We start from the raw sequence: 21,348 nt of genomic DNA on the forward strand, positions 1-21,348 counted from the left end.
CAGCCGGCCCTGACCCGGCCCCCGCTGTCCGCAGCCGGCCCTGACCCGGCCCCCGCTGTCCGCAGCCGGCCCTGACCCGGCCCCGCTGTCCGCAGCCGGCCCTGACCCGCCTCGGCCCGGCCTGGCAGCAGCCTCGTGCCGGGGCTGGAACCGGGCCTCTCTGCTGGGGCCAGCAGAAGTCACGGGCACAAAGAAGGAATAAGAAACGAGCTGTGGATGTGATGCTTGTGGCTAACCCCTCCTCTCCAAAGGCTTGCTTTACATCTTCAAAAGCTCAGTGCCTGGCGTTACTGTGCAGTTGGAAGTGGGCAGAGCCTGTCATTCGACCTGAACAGGCAGAGCTTGGTTCCTGAGACAGTCAGAACTCCCCCCTCCCCCCGAGCCCTCTACAAGCTTTTCTCCAGGTCTTCAGTTTGAAGGTATGGTGAGCACTCTGTAAAGGTAATACTCTGCTCAATTTTGCATGAAGACTTTGTTAATTATACAGGAGATCCCAAATGTGGGCAGGATTCTCGATCCAGGGAAGCATTAAAGATGCTAAGGGACTTGAAAGGACCAGAAATACTCTTTCCCATTTCTGGTTTTTAGAGATTTACTGCATTTCCCACCATCACAGGAAGAGGGGATAAGGTATCACTAATATAATTTGTCCTTACAGATTTTACATGAATCCAGGTTTTGTGAACAGAAGTTCATACACTTCTGACCTTCAAGAAGCAGCTTGGCTCTTGGGCTGTAAAGGAGCTGAACTGCCTAAGGCAGTATATTGGCTATGTCACTGCTTTCTATCAATCTTTTACATGTTCTCCGACAGCTATGCAAAATGCGTATTTTAACCAGAACTCAGTATGTATTTTTTTTTGGTGCTAGATGCCTGGTTTGTTAGACTGAGCAAGCACCACTTCTTTAAATTTAATTGTATTTTATGACACCACATTTTAAATTATCTGACTTGGAAAGTGCTAACAGACCTCCCCCAGCAAGTGTTTTTTGAGACAGTACTTTAAATATATGGATGAAACATATGTATATAAAACCTCATCCAATGGAAGCATATAATGGAATTGAAGCCTTACTAAGTGACCTTGTTACTGCGTACCTAAATAAAATCCCTCAGAGAACACTTCTTTCCTGAGGCTCATTGCCCTTCTTAGTAGTGCCTAAGCATGTTTCTGCTACAACGTGGATGACTGGCCTCCTCCCACCCCTGCCGGGATCGGGATCATTTGTGAAGCCACTTGCTCTGCATTTCCTCTTCCCTGCTGTGATCAGAGGAGCAGGTGCCCTGTGGCCATTAGCAAGACACTTCATGATATTCAGACTCTCCCCTCTAATACTGCTGTGTTAGAGGGGAGAGTCTGAATAATATTATATGTTAATAATGAATACTTCATTTGCTGGTTTTGTATAATTTGATTGCATAGTGTTGCAAGAAACTAGCAATAGTATATTCACAATGTGAAGCATAGTTTCCAGGATTTACAGCTGTGTAATTCCCATGGGATTCATTCCCGTTGGAATGTACACTGGCTGTACACTGACCTGAGTGTCACTGTAGCTTTTCTGCTCAGACACTCGCATGCTTTTCTCACCTCTTCACAGGGAACTAAATGAACTTGCTGTGAGCACAGCTGAAGATCAGGGAGGTAAAAGTCTGTTTGTGTGTGGAAAAGCACCGGGAAGAGGGGCAAACAAGTCAAAGAGCACACAAAGGCTTTCAGACCATCAGCCGGGATTCCTGAATTCTTGAAAGGCTGGCATTCGTTAGTCTCTTTATCATTCATGCCTTTTAAGTAAGAAGAGTCTGTAAGTTTGACCAATTTTACACGAGATAGAAGGGTTTGAGTTAACCTGAGATGAGGAGACGTCCAGAGCTGATTACTTAGCAGAAGTGAAAAGAGTGCAAGTATCAGGGAACAGGATTCTTGTGCTCAGCATGGAGCTGAAGGAGAGGTCGGTTCTGCTGGTCCCCATGCTGGAGCTTCACCCTTCATGTTGCACTGCACTGACTGTCAGCAGTGCTAAAAAAATATTTCAAAGCAGAGCAAAGTATGCAAGATGCTGTTCCAGAGGCACTTCTTATCACAGTGCTAAAAGAAGGCTGAGCAGATAGTTCAGGTATCCTGGCAAATGTACACAATTCATGGGACCAAAGCAGAGCAGCAGCCTGGCAAGCAGATAAACACACAGCTGGTTTGCTTCCAAAGTTCTTCAGCATGGTGTGCTGTGATGAAGAAGAGTGGAATTTTCCATCTGGTTAATCAGACTTTGCATGCCATGCTGCTGTCCCCACCATGGCTGCTTGCAGATGCCCATTTAGCTGCAGGCTATGAACAGTGAGATTTCTCAGGGGCTTCTCCTAGGTCAGGAACAATCACTGGAAAAGTAGATCAGAGAGCTCACAGAGGAGGTGGCCTGATAAGCTGGGAACGTGCCTTCCCTTTGGCTCAGTTTCTGTAATGAGCTGTGAGATGGTTTGTGTTGCCTCTGTTGACAGCGTGCAGCCAGCACAGCACCACTCTAAGCTTTTCTGAGCAAGGGCTTGAGCCCCACATGCCTGCCTGAGCTCAGCCTAACACCTAAAGGCATCTGGGGCCACCTCATGACCCATCTGCTTTATGACCCATGAGAGGGGATGGGGAGAAAACTCCCTGTGTGGGAATTTGGAAAGGATGCTTGGTTGGAGGCAGGAGTGATCCCTGATACTGTGTGACTGCTTGTCACACTGTGCTGTGTGCTGGCACAGGACAGCCAACTTGGAGCACCCTTCCCATGTATGGAGGCCTTGCAAATCATAGCCCAGTATTGTCTGTGCTGGCTGCCTGCATGGGCCAGAACTGTGCAGTCTCAGTGGGTGAAGTGTGCTCAACAAACCCTTCTGTAGCACCAAAGGGGTCACACCAATGCTCAAGACACCAGCTCTGGAGAAATATTTGAAGACATGGCCATGCTTCCCCCTGTAATACTTCAAAGATGTAGCAAAAAGGGCAAAGCTTATGAAGCTGAACCTGTTCAGCTGTTAATTTGAAAGCTGATTTATTGCCTTCAGACTGCATTAATATGTTAATATATTAATATATTATGTGATTGAGTGATTTGGCAGAAATCTTGCTGACAAGACAAAATACAAAGATAGGCAGATAGCTGCATATGCCATTGGTATAAGATACCATTTGACAACAAAGGCAGTTTGGCAAGGAAATACACGTAGTGTCACCTGCATTCTGAAAGAGGAGATCCTGTATCTTTCTGATACAGCTTTCATGAGATGCTTCACAATGGGGAAGATTTGGAGATTCTTTCTGGATCTGGGAACCTTTGAGTTTTCCACTTGGGGGTCTTTATCGCAAGGCTGTACCCCAAGTGAACAGATGTTTTGTCAAAATTAGGAGCCTAAGAAGCATGACAGAAGAGTGTCATTAACAGAGTGAAATAAAGTCTATGAAGGAGAGAGAGGCAGAGTCTGCTTTTTCTAGACAAAACTTGAGAGAATGAAATACAAAGTCCATAAGGAATGGTTGAAAGCAGATGGTTTTAGGGGATTCTGCAATTCAGTAAAGGAAAGCCAGTGGTGTAGATTTCCTCTAGAGCTGTCTGCATTCTCTGAAGTCTTGTGGTTTTTAATTCTTCTCCTTCAGGAAAGCCATCTACAGGGTAGACTCCCAATGGAAACAAAATTGCAAAATCAAACCCCAGAAGTCAACATAGTGCTTCCGTCTGTAGTTTAGGATCTCACTTGGAAGGAGAGGAAGAGGAACCATGTGAATCCATGCTGAGGGAAGTGGAGATTTGAGGGGGATCTGGAAAAATCTTGGAGATGCTGCTGTCGCAGTGACAGCTGCAGGATGATCCACTTTGACTTTCATACCACAGACCTCATTTGCATTTTAGTCTCTATGACTGCCTGCAGGTGCTGTATGCATGAGTGTTTGCTTATCCATGGTGATAAAGCTTCCACGTCTTGGTGTGTGAATGTCAGCATTACCATTAGCATTGGTAGGTTCAGTTCAGCTCCTCTACAGCAGCAGCTGACTGCTTCTTCTAGTGATTATGCATAATTTCCAGGGTCAGGTAGACCCAGGCTTATATAATTTGCCTGAAACTGGTGAATTAATGACCACCAGAAGACAGTGATGCAGGTTCTAAAATTTCTTTAAAATAGTATATTCTAGTTAAAAGAAAATTAATTAACACAGGGCTATTCCTGTCCTGAAAAAGGAGGTCAGATTAGATGATCACACTTGGTCCCTTTTGTCCTTGTAATACATATACAAATACACAGCATTGGGTGCTGTTGGAGAAGAGCACAATACCAATGGTAATACCATATGGAGAATAGCAAAGCAAATTGGCCAAGTTAAATCTGGACAAATATATCATCAGAGCAGCAGAAGCGAAGCCTTTCCATCCTGTTTTCCCAGCTCAGAGAAGGCAGACTGACCATAGCAGTATTAGACCAAGCTACTTGAAGCAACAGAAAGGCTTTGTGACATCCTCTGGTTTGTACAACTTATTAATAGAGGATGCCCAAATGAAAGTCATGTGCTGTTGTTGCAAAATCATGCAAGCTATTCCCCTGAAATAATTAATTGCCAGTTCAGACATTTCAGTCTATTGACATGGAACAGGATATACATTAAGGTGTTCTATTGCAGTCTTAGCCACAGAAACAAACCACTCTCAGAACAAATATTAATTGTGCCCACGTCTGTTCAGAAGACTGTTGCTGCTGCTGCCAGTGTTTGTTTCCTTTTATTTTTTTAATTGCTTGGCTACATAAAAAATGCCTTCAAACAATATAGTGTTACCTACACATAGCTCCTCTCAATACAGCTGCTTTTCCAGTTTTGGCCTTCCTAGTACCATGGTTGTCCTATGGCATAACATCACTGTACTGAAGATTCTTGGCTTACCAGGGACCTTCTAAATCATTCAAGCCAGAAACTGTTCCAGGGTGATTGCTTCCAACCCGGTAACCTTTGCTTCCTAAGAACCCAACTCTTATTCTTGGGTGGGATTCCCTTCTCCCTAGCCATTCTTTGTTACCTCATCATCACCCACCTGTGGTGGTAGGGAGGCTGGAGAGTTAGGGAAGAGCAGCAGGAAAGTGCTGCTGAGGAGGGAATGGAGCAGTGGAAAGACAAAGTGAGAAAAACTACAAAGGGGAATAACCCAAGCTCACTAGAGATAAGCCTGGGGGCAGCATGCTGATGTTAGATGGTGTGCTAGAGAGGTCCTTCAGTCTGTCATCTCCATACTTGGGGAAGGGATGGAGATTGATGTGGCAGCAAAGAAACAAGAGTTATTGATAGGTTAGAGACCATAGAATCATCTGAGAATGGTCATGTTAAGAATTAGGGGCTCTCCCTCCAAAAAGGTGGTGGGATAAATAGGCCAACTGAAATGCACCGACACCAATACCCACAGCATGGACAACAAATAGGAGGAACTGGAAGCTGTGGTGCAGCTAGAAAACTGTGACATAGTTGCCATTACAGAGACATGGTTTGATAACTCATATGATTAGAATGCTGCCATGGGTGTCTGTAGACTTTTCAGAAGGGACAGGCAAGGAAGGGGAATTGTGGTAACTCTGTGTGTGAGGGAATGGTTTGACTGGCTCAAGCTTAATGATGGCAATTGATGCTGCAAGATTTTTGCTTTTTATATATTTTTCATATATTCATAGCTTTGTAGACTATTGTTGTATTGTATAGTTATATAGCTTCCTAGTTTACTTCAGTACTTTTCCAGTACTCTCTTAATATAGCCACATTCCTGGAATCCTATTCTAATCTTACTTCTTCAGTGAACCAAGGCCATTCTTCTGCTTTCCTATGTATGTAGACATAAGCAATGTAGAAGAACCAAGGGTGGAGGCTTCAGCAGGAGGCTAAACCAAGGGGGGAATTACTTCATTAACTGTACTTCTAATTGGCGATTCTTGTCAACTATGTTCATATGCTAAACTTATAAAAGTATCATAGCCCTACATCACGTGTACGTTTCAGTGTGCATTCTGCTGGGCATTTCAGGCTGATAAAGGCATCACCTTTATCAATGATAAGGTTGAATGCTTATGTTTATGGTTAAGGGGGAATGTCAATGACTTACAGACTGACCAGCCAGGAAGAAGAGACAGACAAAACATCCTGTAAGCAGCTGGAAAAATCCCCACAATCACTGGTACTTGTTCTTGTGTGGGACTTCAACTTACCAGTTGTCTGCTGGAAATACAACACAGTGGAGACAAAACAGTCTATGAGGTTCTTGGAGTGTGTGGAAGAGAACTGCCTGACACAGCTGGAAAGAGAGACAACCAGGGAAACTGCCCTGCTGGACTTGCTGTTTGTGAGCAGAGATGGACTGATGGGGGATGTCACAACTGAGGCTGTTTGGACACCGTGATAATGAAGTGACATAGTGTTTCATACTGGTCTGTTGAGGAGACTGAGTGTCCCTTGGGAAGCAGCCCTGAAGGGCAAAGGGGTCCAGGAAGGCTGGACATTCTTCAAGAAGGAAATCTTCAAGGTACTAGAGCAGGCTGTCCCCATGTGCCAAAAGATGAGCCAGTGGGGAAAAGACTGGCCTGGCTGAACCAAGAAATTTGTCTGAAACTCAGGGAGGAAAAGAGCGTTTATCACTTCTGGAAAAAGGGGCAGGGAACTCAGGAGGAGTCTATGAGGGTCTATGAGGGTGTTGGGAAGTTATGCAGGGAGAAAGTTAGAAGGGCCAAAGCTCAGCTAGAAATTAATCTGTCCACTGCTGTAAGAGATAACAAAAAGTGTTTCTATAGATACATCAGCAACATCTCTTACTGAATGTGGTGAGTCACAAAGGATGAGGAAGAGGCTGAAGTACTTAATGTCTTGCTAAAAGTAGCAAGAACAGTTATCCTCAGGATACCCAGTCCACTGAACTGGAAGACAGAGATGGGGAGCAGAATCAAGACCTTATAATCCAAGAGGGAATGGCCAGTGACCTGCTATGTCACTTAGACCAGCACAAATCCAAGGGTTAGCAGGAGGTGGTGAAAAAACTCACCACGTCACTCTCTCACATGTTTTACCAGCAGTTCCAGGTCAGCCAGAGAGGTCCTGGGTCACGGGAAGTCAGCAAATGTAAGACAGACATGTAAGAAGGATTGGAAGGAGGATCCAAGGAATTTCAGGCCACTCAGTGCTGGAGAAGGTCACGAAGCAGATCATCTTAAGCTGTGACATGGCATGTGTAGGACAACCAGGGGATCAGGCCCAGCCAGTGTGGGTTTATGAAAGGCAGGTCCTGCTTGAATTGACCTCCTTCTATGACAAGGTGACCTGCTTAGTGGATGAGGGAAAAGGTGTGTATGTTGTATATCTCAGCCTTAGTAAAGGTTTTGACACTGTTACCCACTGTATTCTGTAGGAACTGTCTGCTTATGGCTTGGACGGGTGTGCTCTTTGATGGGTAAAAGCTGTCTGGACATCTGAACCAAGAGAACAGTGGTGAATGGAGTCACATCCAGCTGGGACCAGTGGTGTTCCCCCGGGCTTAGTTTAGGACTCAATCCTGTTTAACGTTTTCATCAATGATCTGGACGAGGGGATCAAGGACACCCTCAGTCATTTCACAGATGACACCAAACTGGGTGGGATGTTGATCTGCTGGAGGGCAGGAATGCTCTGCAGAGGCAATTTGACAGGCTGGATCAATGGGCCAAGGCAAACAAGGGAAAGGGTTGGGCCCTGTCCTTGGGTCACAAGAACCCCACAGAACAATCCAGGCTTGGGGCAGAGTGGCTGGAAAGTTGCCAGCGGTGAAGGGCCTGGGAGTGCTACTCAATAGCAGCTGAACATGAGCCCAGGTGTGCCCAGGTGGCCAAGAAGGCCAGTGGCACCTGGCCTGTACCAGCAATAGTATGGCCAGCAGGACCAGGACAGTGACTGTCCCACTGTGCTAGGCACTGCTGAGTGCTAGGCCAATTGTGCAGTGTAAAGCACAGTGAACCACAGGCTGCAAGAGGCAGAGCAGAGATGGGAAGGAAGGAGAGATGCAGCCTGCTCATGGAAAGGAAGAAAAGAAATTAAAAGACAGTACCACATTGGCATTGGAATTGTCTCTGTGCAGCATAAACAGCTGAAGAAGAAAGCTGCATTCCTAAGTAATGGGTAAAACACAAAATAGAATAAATGTACAAATACAGTAAGGCAAGTGAAAATAAAAAGGGTTATAGAAAGAACTTACTTGTGACAAAACTTGAATCAAGTCTCAAGTAGGTTAGGGAGAACTACTGCTAGTTTGTCGTGCAGCAGACAAGCATGGGGCTGGGAGGAAGAGTCAGAGGTGGATTAGGGCAGGGAAATAAATCAAAATGACTCCTTAACAGCTTGTCATGCTGTGGGGCTCAAGTGAGTTTACACCAGGGAACTTCTCAGGACGGGAGCAGGGGATTTATTTTCCAGTGGCAGTGGCAGTGCAGTTTCTCAGACTGTTTGAGGAAAATGGTGTTTTTGAAAAGTCAGGCATCACAGGAACCACTGTAAGAATCTGCAGTTCGCACTGGCTGTGCCTGTATAGTGACTTACAGGGATTACTAAAAATAAAAAATGTACATAATAAATCACACATACTCCCAGTGCAGAACTCCTCCTAGCAGTGTGCAGCACAAGTTCTCAGTGCACCTGGAAGAAGCAGGGAGCATGAGCTGGGATTCAAAATAGCTAAAATGCCTCAGTCACACACATTCTCAGCAGAGCCAAGAAGAAAATGAGGACACTTTAGAATGACAGAAACTTCAGAAATTCACAAAACTTTGTCTCACTCATCTGGTGAAATGACCCAGACAAAATTTGGAGGTAATAATTTTTGTAACTGGATATACAATTTTTTAGCTTCACTGTCTTTGTTTTGTTGTTCCATCAGAAATTCTAACCAAATATCCTGGCAGGTGCTGTCAGTGAGAACAGCATCATATTCTCTTTTAGCTCTCTGGACCCTGTTCTCCTTGGCCCTTGCTCCTCCGTCCAGGCTGCATACAGGAAAATGAAATATAGCAGCTTGGCTACAGGGACACTGCAGAGCACCATGAGACCTGTAGTCTATAAAAAATGAGGTAAAAAAAAAAGAGAGGCACTCACATGAAGAAAAGTTATGACTCAGGTAGGAGTAGAATTACGTCAGTCTGATTCAAATCAAAACATTTATTTACATTTCTGAATTTTCCTGAGCTTCATGTGTGGTAAGAGTTGAAATTTTGGCTTTTTGTTTAAAAATAGGGCAAAAATAGATGTTGAGAGATTGGCATTTCCCATAGGAAGGAAATTCCATTATTTCAGTCGCTCTGTGAAACATGAAGGAAGTTCATTTGCAGAAAGTCTGCTAACTTGTAATGAAGGTCACAGCTGCATAATTGGCATTATGGCCCATTCCCAGGGCCAGTGAGCAATGTAGGAGACAGAATTAATACCAAACCCCAAATTAAGGTTACTGTAACAAGGAGAACAAGACTATAGAATTGCAAAATCCAGGGAAGGGAGGGCTGAAGGATTGCTTAACACACAAAGAAATCACATCTTTCCCCACGATAATTAGCAGCAGGGAATATCCCAGTGTCTTTTTACATTCCAGCAGAAAGTATCCATATCCTAGGTATTGATGGTCCATATCCATCCTCCCAGTTACCACGTGTTCTGTTGACAGGGCTGTCACACCTGTCATTCAGTACAACTTGGTCCTGAAGGGCTTTGTACCAGTGCTTCAGAGAAATCAAGCACTTTCAAAAGACTGATATGCAAAGTGCTTACTGGAAGCCAGGAAAGCCATGGGACAGTCGATACAACCCTATACTTGGGTTTCGTATCCCAGCCCCACAGACTCAATGCCTCCTCCAGGTTGTGTGTCCAAACTGGACACTTTAACTGCATTCTAACAGAGACTCACATGAGAGATTTACCTTCTTACATTATGAGTCAACTCTTAGCCCATTTTTAGGTGTTTTGCTTTTTAAAGATCCAATAGAAATCAGTCTTTCTTAAAAAGCAGAGATGATAAAGAAGACACACAAGCCCTTTGTAAATATTTGTCTCAAGAGGCATTTGCCCAGAACTTCACTTGTTTAGGACCTGGGTCTTTCCAGTTTGGGCAGAGATACTGATGCCATCTGGATTTATACCTTTTTTTCTTTTATTTATATTTCTGTGTCGTCCTGGAAATTAAGTCTTCCAATAATGTTTTCATAGTTTTAGTTACTTTCCCATGAAAGTCCTGTAAACATAAGTTGTTTATCACATTCCTTTTAAGAAATGTCTTTTGATGGACGTTTCACATGACCAGTGTGCTTGGGAAGATGGTAGCTTAATTATCCAATCCCTGGTCATTGTCGAGAATCTATAAATACTGGAGTCAGAGAATAAAGTGATGGGTTTTTGTCCTGACACTGAGAGTGGTCGTGTGAATCATTTCATGTCCCTTAGCGACATTTCTGTATTCTTTTCACATTGTATTTGTAGCTTTGTAGTCTATTATTGTAACTTAGCTTCAGTGTTTTCCTAGGCAGAAAGACAAAACAAATTCCATGCTATCTTGGTTCTCCTTAGAAACCAAGGTTGAAACCAGCTCTTGAAGATATATTTTTATAAAGAGGGCCTGGTCCTTATCTGAGGGAGGAGGATTTAGAAGGTGCTAGAGCTAGGGGGCTTCATGGAGTGTGCTTCTAATTGGGGGGCTCTTGTCATATATGTTAATTTGTAGAATCTATAAAAATTGTACACAGATGATGCAGAGCAATCATCTTCAGCATTTTCCACCTAATGGACTGTGCACCTAAAGATCCTTATATAAAGGTCACTTTTTATCACCCTAACTGTGTTTGGCTCATATTTCTAGGATTAGAGAAAAAGGCATCAATACAGACTGAGGATGTATCTAAAGACAGAAAGGGTGCAAAACTGCTCTGTCCCTATGTAACATTTTTAGTCTATGAGTGGAATTAGCATAAATCATTTTGAAAGGTGCTTTGTGGAGAAAATTTCCAGGAGTTGATTTTGGAAAGCTATTCCAGGCTGTTTTCCATCAAGCCCTTCCTTCAATTCCATCAAGCTCTCCAAGAAGCTGTGCAAGGATAGCATCAGAACACCCTCTGTAAGGTGACTCCATGACATGAGGTGCGGTTATCTTCTCTCATTGCCTCTCACAAGGTGACATTGTGAGTTTCCTTTTTACCCACTGCTGAAAACTTAGAGCATCATGTGGCCTCTGATGTGGATGATCAAGCGTGCCTGGCACTCACAGAACAAGAAAAGACTTGGGGGAGTTAGCTGACCATGGGGTTTGTTCCCCAAGGACTGCTTTACCTTGGAAAAACTGCCTGGGCATCAGGCAGCTCCATCCTGAGGGAGCAGAGCTCTTCACCTCCTCCATAGCTTCAGGCTGCTGCTCTGTTTCCTATTTAATAATTCAAAGTTGCCTGGAATTTGCCACAGGTACAAGTCAAAATATGGACAAACTTGTCAAAGGAGAAGGTTTAAGGCACTTGTCACTACAAATTTATGGCTTTTATGGGTGCTAACCAGAGGATAAAAATCCAGGGTAGAAATTAGCAGATTCTAGAAGCCAAACTGAACTTCAGGCATCGGAGGTGGAAAGGACAAACATTCACTGTTAGCCAAACACTGCTGCCTGAGGTGGAATCAGGGAATAGAACAGCATTTGAGGTGTGGCCAAGTGCGTGGCTGCTCTGCCACTCTCTGGGTAGCACCAGAAGTGCACTTGTCCAGGGTAGGAGTGCTCTGCTACAGATCATCAGCCCCTAGCAGTGCCAACAGTGGTGTCAGGGGCAAGAGCAGCTTCTGCAAGAGCAGCTTCTGGCCAAACTACACGAGAAGCAGAGGCATGAGGAATAGGAGATGTCCTTTCTCTGGGACTGCCCCAGCAATGGCCAATATGAACCAGCAGAAGAAAAGAAGTTCAACCATGTACCAGGTGGGGCCAGCACAGTCTGTCTCCCTTTACCTCTGCGGCTGAACTGGCTCTCAGCCACATTTCTGCAGGAAGGTTTTGGTGCATGGCACAGGCAGAGCACACCTATTCCCCAAAACCACAAACATTAATTTTGGAATAAAAATATTTTCTTGGGTAGGCCCTTCCAACATGGGGTTTTCTGGAAAGATGACTGAAACTTTGCAGGGCACAGTACTTGAAGTTACAGTCCCCAGTTGACACTTGCATGACTTGAGATGCTGTTGAACCTTCAATAAGAAGATTGGTGTCATTAGTGCCATGTGAGCCATGGAATCATGGATGCCTTGTGAGGCCTAGCAATTTATTTGGTTCAGAAAGTGTGTCCTTGTCTCCTAATGCAGTGATGGCTTGTGTCTGGAGCACGTTTAATCAATGGGGAATGACAGAAACAGTCATAACTCCAAATGGCTCATCAAGCAAAGCCCCATCTAATCACCATCCTGATTTATGGTCGCACTCAATGATTTTAAAGTTCTTTTCAAACCTAAACAATTCTATGATAAATGTCTGAAAAAGCCAGTTGATGCTGGGAATTGGTCTCTGTAACCTGGCCTGAGGAGATCCAGTTGTCCTCTTCTTACAGGGCTGATGAGGACACAGGATTTGGGGTGATTTAATTTCCAGGGTCATCTGTAAAATGACCATGGTGCTTTGGCTTTGACCTGCTCCTCGCTAGATGAGTTCAAACTCTGTGGCAAGCTCCATCTGCAGATGCAACATATCAGCCTTGCTATGCCAAAGCCAGAGCACACAGAAAAACCCCTACACTGGGGCCACCTGAATTAAGGAGAAGGCTACTTTCATTGGACAGCTATGTCCATTGTGAGTGATGTATCTGGTAGGACTAGAAACAGAGGTGCTGTTGTAACTTTGGTGCTGTGGCTTGATTTTTGAATATATTTTTTCACTCTGCCACATTCAGAGGCCAGCCAGGAATCAATAAAGAAATCAGTGAGCAGTGGAAGTTTTGCCTACTTCCTTGGAAGCAGAGTCTGTCTCCCTGACAGACTGTACAGCTACTGTATTTCCTTTGCATGTCAGTGCACTGATTCCTCCATATGATGTGCCTAACACATCAAAGAGAAACTGCATAAGTTTGGCTGAAGCACAGACACATGTCTATTCCCTAAGGCTGATCTGGACAAACCACAGGGCTGCGTCTGGACCTCAGAGGTCCTGTGCACACAGACTGGACCAGGGAAGGACCTGCCTGTCCAGTACTCAGCTGTTGCTGCTGGATTGACTTGTGCATGCAACCTACCCTGTGGAAGGAACACTTTTAAGGGGCAGAAGTGGAATGGGAATGAGATTTGATTCTCATTTAACAGCTGCCCTGCTCTCTGTTCCTGCTAACTCTCCTTGAAGCTTGTGTGAGGAGGCAGAAGAAAGTGCAAATCCACTGGTACTGTGAAATCCAGTAAGGGCTCTATGCAGCCTCCTGGTGACAGGTGCTTTCTGTGCTCTGGTCTGGTGCAATCATCAAAGATTTTTTCTGTCTCCTCCTACATGCCACTTCCCCACCCCTTTCTGCCATGTATCCTGAGCATATACAGTCTTCCTTCCCTCTCTCAGGAGGTATTGCTCAGAGCTCTCTGCTAACACTGTACCTTTCTAGGGAGAAAATCCTGCTTCCTGCCTTTGAAAGAATTAAAGAACGAAACAACGCAGAATAATCCTCAAGACAAAAACTACTTGCTTCCCTCTGTGCTTGACAACCTGCACTAGTTCCAGGTGAGTGGTTTTATCAGTGAATCTGAATGCATGAATAAGAGTACCAGGGACTGAATCAGGGCAGGAGATTTCCTTAAGCATGTGCATGAGGAACCGGCAGGGATAGCTCTCATTTGCTTTAGGACAGGGGGCTGCCCAGTGGGGGGTGCTCTAAAAATGGGACTCTATGTCTTGGTCTGTGGTTAAAAGCTCGTGGGAAGCTTGAATGAGACAAGCTTATTACTTATTACAGGACCTTGACATGAGTAGGTAGCATTGCACAGAGTGGCATTTGTCTTTCCAGTATTGGACTTAGGCCCCAAACCCACTGCTCAGTCTTTGTAGAGCTCAGCTGGGTTGAAATTCCTGCCCATTGCAGATTCCTCTTTCTTTAGCTGGTGCTGTCTCACAGAGATAGGTCAGTGGCCCTGAGCAATCTGTTCTCCTCCTGGGTCCATTGTTGTGGTAGGTGTTGTCTGGGGGGGAGCTGGCTGACAGATATTAAGAAATAGGAATGCCCTACTGAGCAGAAAGCCCTTCTGGGGGCTGCTATAGCAATGCAGAGATGGCTGAGTTTGGTTTGGGAATGGAAATTTTCAACATAGGCTCTTTGGCTGCACTGCTTTCAGCTTGTACTTCCCCTCCAAAGGGCAAGCAATGGGCCAGGCTGCAAAGATCTAATAGCATGAGGGGTGAGGATGCCTCCAGCCAAGGGGGGGAGGTCTGTGAACCCTGTGAAGATAATCTTGATCCTCAAGACTGAAAAAAAAACCCAGGCAATAGCACAATAGCTGTATTTAATGCTCCTGATCACAGGCACTGAGCTACAGGTGGGGAGAAGTCAGGTGGGAGTGGAAACATCTACTCCTCCTTTGCCATCCTTGCAAAGTCCCCACAGTGGGAGGACTGTAGCTTCCCAGTAGAATTTGAGAGGTGCTAGCATCAGCTTTCAGACCGCTGAGCAGAGTGACATGTCCCTTCCTTGCAAGCACTGAGCCTCCCCTCCCACCATATGAGAAGGGGCTATTTAACTCCTCTCCCTTGGTGACCCAGCACCAGAAGTCCACCTTGGAAAGACTGGCACAGATTTTTCAGTGACTCCTTGCCTTGCTCTTCCATATCTGCCTAACTGTGCCTAACTCTTTCCAACACCTCTCCTTCTGCTGAGAGTTCTCTTTCTCCCACTTTGGGTTGCTTCCTTGTTGCTACCTGCAGAGACTTCTCTCACTGAAAATTCTGCTGGTTTTGATGTTGAACATAAAGCAGAGTTTCCTTGGAGACAAGAGAAACAGCTCCAAGTGTTAATTATTTCACAGTCTGACTGGCTTTCAGCAATGAAAACTAAAAGGGGGATTGCATTAGCAGAGGGAAGAGGGAGCCTGGAGCAGCCATCATTGAGAGGGACACCCAACATGCTTTTCTAGTGTCATCCCTTTAGTGGCATGGCTTGACTGAGTGCCACGTGCCTTATCTGTGGCAGGGTGTGATGGTACATGCTGTACCAAGCACTGCTGTCTTGGGATTATATTGCCTCTCTTCCACCAGCCCCTGGAGGCTGGTAAACCTGGGAGAGGGTTTGCAATGGGCATTCCTAATTTGGCTGACTTCTGACAATCCCAGGAGTAAAACTGGCTAATTAGATTAACCCCTTTTTATGTTCTTATACGCAGACATTAACAATAGTAGGACAATGGTGTAAAGCAGCTGCATTTCAGTCATTGTTTCCCATCCATTTGTTCTGACAACTGGGCCTGTCCCAGCCAAGAGCCTGAACCTTCTGAAGAAGTGCTGGACACACAGATTTTTGCCTCTCTTGGGGTAGGTTATTTGGTCATCAGCTGATATCTCTTGGACACATTAGCAATCAAAAAGCTGTGCCACCGTGTTATATAAGAGGAAGGAGGCATGGGATGACTGCTGTGCTTCACCTCATGAGGGAACAGAGCACAGGGCAAGAAGGCAGACACAGTCTTCGTCTGAAATTTTTGTTACTTTCTACAATCCCACACACCATGACAAGAGTGCCCTGTAATGCTATGTCCTGCCAGTGGTCAGAACTTTCCCTTTTCCCAGAGAAGTATCTCACAGTGGATCCATTTGATTGATGGCTCCCCCTCTGCTGAGACACCCCTGGGTCCTCAAAATCTGTCCAACAGCCACAAATGGTGGCTATTTTAATGAAGCAGCATTTTCTTGTTTGTCTTTCAATGCAGTGCAGAAGTGCTGTGCAGGGGGTCAGAGGGTGAGAGAAGAGTGGAGAACCAATCATGTCCCTGTGCTAATTAGAAATGTAAATAACCTCCAGGACACTGCCATGGACAGGATGTGTTAGTGCTGTCTGAAGTCCCATAAAGCTTTGTCTCACAGCAGCACATCAGCAGAAGGAAGGTCACATCATTGCTGAGGGTGGCAGGGACCCCTAAATGTCATCTGGTGCAATCCCCCTGCCCAAAGCAGTCAGCCACAGTTCGTTGCTCAGGATTCTGTACAGACAGCTTTTGAATATTTCCAAGAATGGAGAACATCCTGCTAGCCCCTCTGGGCAATCTGCCCCAGTGTTCAGTCTGTCTTGCAGCGACAAAGACTCTCTTTATGCTTAAGAATTTCCTGGTACTTCAATTCATGTCTGCCACCTCTCATGGTCACTGTGCAACACTGAGAAGGGTCTGGCACTGAATTCTTCACACCCTCCCTGCAGTTGTAGATTGTTAAGACCTACCCCAAGCACTCTCTCCTCCAGGCTGAGCAGTTCCAGATCTCCCAGAATTTCCTCATGGGAGATGCCCCAGTCCCACCATCATCTCTGCAGTACTTCAGTGGACTCTCTTCCCTGTGACCATACTGGGAAACCCAGACCTGGACACAGGACTCACCAGGGCTGAGTTGCAGGGAAGGGATCACCTCTCTCAACCTTTTGGCATAAGCACAGCAGAGTTTCTGGACTCCGGTGCTAGTCCCACCTGGGATGTCTTGGGAGTTCTGTGGTCCCAGGGGTGATGTACCAGATGCAGGCCCTAAGAAACTGTTATTAGGGGTTTGGTGTTGAGTTTGATCTGGACCATGCGAAGTAGTCAGATACATTTCTTCATCCACCACAGCCTTCTTCTGACCATTGCCTGGACAAAGGCAGGCCAGAGATCTCTGCAGCCCACCCCCATGCTCAGAACATTTGCTGCTCTGTGACCTCAGAGTTGTTGCAAGTCACTGGAATGAGGGCAGAACTGCACACAGGCATGAAGTAGATTTATTTCCCTACATGTAGTTTCTCTTCTTGTTGCAAAGGGATATTAAGGCATAAGAAGCTCATGTGGAACAGAGAATAGTCCCCTTTAGTTCCAAACAGTCAAACAGCTTCTCTGCAGGCAGCAGAACTGTCTTATTCTCCCTGGCAGAAACCCAGTGTATCACTGCTACATAGAACTGACCTCCTCTCACCAGCACCACTGCCCTGACCTCTTGGACGATGTTTTCCATGTGGAGCTGTGCTCTCTCTGCAGATCTATATGCTGTGTAGATCTACATATGCAGATACAACCTATCTCCTTCAGCTCCCCCAGATCCTGCCTCAGATGCAGCCCTACTGCCACAGCACTGGGCTCTGCATCATGCCAACACTGTCCAGTGACAGGCACCACACCCACAGGCTCTGCAGGGCTCCTCAGCACCATGGAACACATAGACTTAAGACCTGCCTGCCCAGTGGACAGACTGGATTCAAGACCAGTGCATTTCTGAGGAAAGTGTGCACTTCACCTCTGCTGATAGCCTGAAATATGCACAGCTCAGGGGGAGCTTGCTTGTGGGCTCCCATGGATGCAAACTGTCTTCATACAGATAGTACAAAACTTGGCAGCACATGAAGAAATTTTTTTAAATACTTACAGCCTGCCTCTTGATGTTTGAATAACTGAATGCAGGAAAATTTCAGTGATGATGTCAGACTGGCTGTGTTTTTTCTGAAGCTGAGCCTGCACAACAAAGAAAGTAAGTCATTGAAGACTTTCATAGATGCTTTCCTAGAATCTCACTTAAATGCAAAATTTCTTCAGCAAGCAACCTGAAATTTGCCCAAATAATTTCATTTTCGTTTTTGTTGTTGTGATGTAGCAATATTTAAGATGTGTATATGGGTTTCTAAATACTATAAAAAAAATACTATATAATACTATAGAAATACTATAGAAAAAAATCTCAACCGTTTCAAGCATTTAATGTTGCCATGTGAAAGCTGTATCATTCCCACAAGTGCGATTCATGTCTTGGCATTTTCACTTTATCACTATACAGTCCAAGATTGCTCTTGTTACATGCTCTCACCCTAAATTTCAAACACAGCACTGTATCAACTACTAGGAGGAACTCATACTCTCAGGGATAGAATATTTTCTTCTTTGTCCCCTAATGTCTCCCAAATAATTCCTAGTACTTTCTTTTGTCAGTCTGTACTTTTTTGTGGTATTTCCTGTTTCTTTGTGAGTCACTGGAATTAAGAGCTTTTCTTACTGTGTTTACTGCTTTTCATTTTTGCATAGAGCAGATCATTCTTCCTGTCACTTGTGAGTAGATGAACAGCTCAACCCTCCACACACTTTCTTTTTGGACCTCACAACTGAAATCTCTGTTGGCAGCCTGTCACCACAAGTGATGATGAAACAGGGAACTCCCCTTTCATTCCCTTTCGTATCCATTGCTTTAAAAACCTTTCATACATGATCCTTGACAAAAGTTTTTTTAAACCCTGAATGATCTGACACTGATATCCTTACTGATGTGGGTTTTCCTTCAACTAGATACATTTGAAGATTGCTTTTTATTTCTGCTCTCCCTAGTTCTCCATTTAAACAAGCTGGTCTTTTCTCTGGGAGAGGGGCGTGGCCAAAATGTGGGAGGCTGTTTGTCTTTATAGAGCCTGTAGTGAAAGATTACATTCAAGATACTATTTCAAGAAGTTTCTCTGCTTTGTACAATATTTTACTCTCAGTGTAAAAGTGTGGAACTTCATGGGACCAAAATGACACAGTTTGTGAAAAGGGGATGCAAACCTGTCCTGATGCTCCCACATTTGGCCCTCCAGCACTCGGAGTGTGCCATGGCTATCTCCTATCTCCTTTCAACTAGAATTTTAATACTCTCTGTCTCTAAAATATGCTCACAGGAAGATGCTGCACACTGGATGCTTTTCTGATTTTGGCTTTTCTGATGTTGGCTGCTTTAACAGAGACAAAAGATAAAGACCACAGATGTTCTTCAATGTCCAGTACAGGCTGGAAGAGATGCACTGCAGTTGATTCAAAGATTCCCTGTTTTCTAGCTCTTTCTAAGTCCTTAAGCTCTATTGCACTCCTCCCCCCATGTAGGAAATCTCCTTGGGTGTTGCATCACATGTTGCAACAGCATCATGTCCAGGGAGGGTTCAGCCACTGGTGACTGATGTGGGAAATCAACAAGATGGGTCTCCATTTGGTTAGACTCGGGAATCCATTTATTGGGGTGTCACCAACACAGGAATTAACCCAGCATAAACCAGAGATGGAGAGCCCCGAACAGAGGCAGGGTGGTGGGTTTTATGGGGTAGAGAAAAGGTGGAGTTTAGGGTCTGGGTCTAACAGGAACAAAGCAAGGGAGAAGCCCATGGGGCACAAACCAGTAAGGGTACAATAGGAGGGTTAATGCAGCAGAATACAATGAATAGCAACACAAGAAGGGCAGAACACCTTGGGCTGACACCCCATGAGAGACTTGGGGGTGGAGCAACTTTTCCCGGGTTTATAGGGCACAGCCCCCAAGGCAGAGGGGTGGAATCCACTCTTCCCGGGACTTAAAGCCACGCCTCTCACTTTAACCCTGCCCGTCTAAAATCAAATCCCCGCCTCTTTGGTTTGTGCGTAGAAAGTCTGTGGTGGGTGATTTTAGAGCCATCAATGTGACTTTTGACATCACTAAACTGCTTGGAGCTTTCCACATCAAAATAAGCCAGCACTTCACATTACCAATGTGTGCTGGGTCATTTGATGAAGAGTGGTTTGGGAGTAAGAAAAAGAGTATCTGGGGTGTGAAAGTTTTTATGGTGGTTTTTCTTTTAGAAGTGATTGCCTTGGGCAGCAATCTGTTCTACTGTAGGCAGCCACATGGCTTCCCTGATGATTGGGAAGTGAGCCAATATTGTTGTAATCCATAAAATGGTGTGAGGGAAGACACAAAGAACTACACAAAGACCTGTGAGTCTAACCTCAATTTCCAGAAAAATTATAGAGAAGGTCCTACTGAATACTCCTGAAATGCATTTGAAGAATAATGCAATCTTCAACATGGGTTCACAGAGGAAAAGTCCTCTTTAACCAGTTTGATTTCTTTCTAGGATGAGGTCACACCCCAAGTTGATGAAGGGAAGGTGCTACATGCAGTTTTCCTGACTTTTAGTGAGGCTTTTGAACTGCCTCTCAAAGCGTCCAAACATGACAGTTGTCCAGCTGTGGGAGGGGCGAGTTGTGGTGTGTGAAGAGCCAGATGGATCGCAGGACTTGAATGGTTGTAGTGAATGGGGCTGTGTCTGGCTGGTAAGTGGTCACAGGTAGTGTCCTTGGGGCTTAACACTGGGGCCAGTACTGTTCAGTATTTTGATCCATGATCCAGATGCAGGAATTGAATATCCCATTAGCAAGCTTGCTAGCAATATCAAACTGGGAGGTGTCGTTGATTTCCCTGAGGAACAAGAGGCCTCAAAGGAGAATTTTGGTGAATTGGAACATTGGACTATCTCAGTCATGAAATGGAAGTGGTCCAAGTGCTATTTTCTGCAGCTGGGAGAGAGTAACACTGAGTACAAGTCTAAACTGGGAGAGGAGTGGCTGAAGAGCAGAGAGGGACCTGGGGGTGCAGATTGGCCACAGGCCCAAGAGAAGTGAGCAGTGTGCCCAGGCAGCTGAGAGGGCAAATTGCATGCTGAAGACATGACACATAGCATGACCATCAGGTCCAGAGAGGGGATTATCCCATAGTAGTGAGCATTGCTGCAGCCTCATGTGGAGCACTGTATGCAAGGCTGGGCCCCAACATTGAAAAAGGATGTGAAGGTCCTCAAACATGTCCAGAGGAAGGGAATGGAGGGTGAACTTTCTTCTGAAGAGCTGGAAGGCATGTTCTACAAGGAGCAGCTGAGTGCTCTGGGTTTGTCTCCTTCAGAGAAATGAAGGTTGGGAAGCACTGATTTCTGCAACTTACTCAAGAGGGAATGTGGAGAGGGAGGTTCTGGACTATTCTCTCTGAGATCCACAGGCAGCACAACTAGGAATGGCCCAAAGTCATTCCAGGGGACAATCAGGCTGGACATTAGGAAGCATTTGAATGCCCAAGCAACAAGGCAAGGAGTAATGGCCTGAAACTAAACCACAAAATGTTCCACCTCAGCATGAGGTGGCACTTCTTCACATTGAGGGTGGCAGATGACTGGAACAGTTGCCCAGACAGGTCATGTAGTCTCCCTCTGGAGACATTCAAACCCATCAGGGTGTGTTCCTGTGTCACCTGTTCCAGGTAATTTGTTCAACTCTGTATCTGGAAGGCTATAAATGATACAAGTTTATCGTGGAACACAAGGGGATTGAATTCATAGTTTCTAAACCTACTGCCAGGTTCAGG

General features: G+C 45.2%; 1 protein-coding gene across 4 annotated transcripts in view; it reads left to right on the top strand.

The window, feature by feature from the left end:
- Positions 1-281: 281 nt before the first annotated feature.
- LOC107215338 (excitatory amino acid transporter 4-like) overlaps positions 282-21,348 on the top strand; it is a 36,923-nt gene continuing 15,856 nt past the window's right edge. For 2 of the 4 annotated variants that reach the window (XM_015651439.3, XM_015651438.3), the window contains exons 1-2: positions 283-419; positions 13,616-13,731. The gene's annotated coding sequence lies outside the window, so the exon portion shown is untranslated. Of the gene's footprint in view, positions 420-13,564; positions 13,732-21,348 lie in introns of those variants that run through there. The other 2 variants (XM_019009146.2, XM_015651437.2) reach the window with 2 other exon arrangements.

Source organism: Parus major, chromosome 28 (assembly GCF_001522545.3).
Source record: "Parus major isolate Abel chromosome 28, Parus_major1.1, whole genome shotgun sequence".
Taxonomy (NCBI): domain Eukaryota; kingdom Metazoa; phylum Chordata; class Aves; order Passeriformes; family Paridae; genus Parus; species Parus major.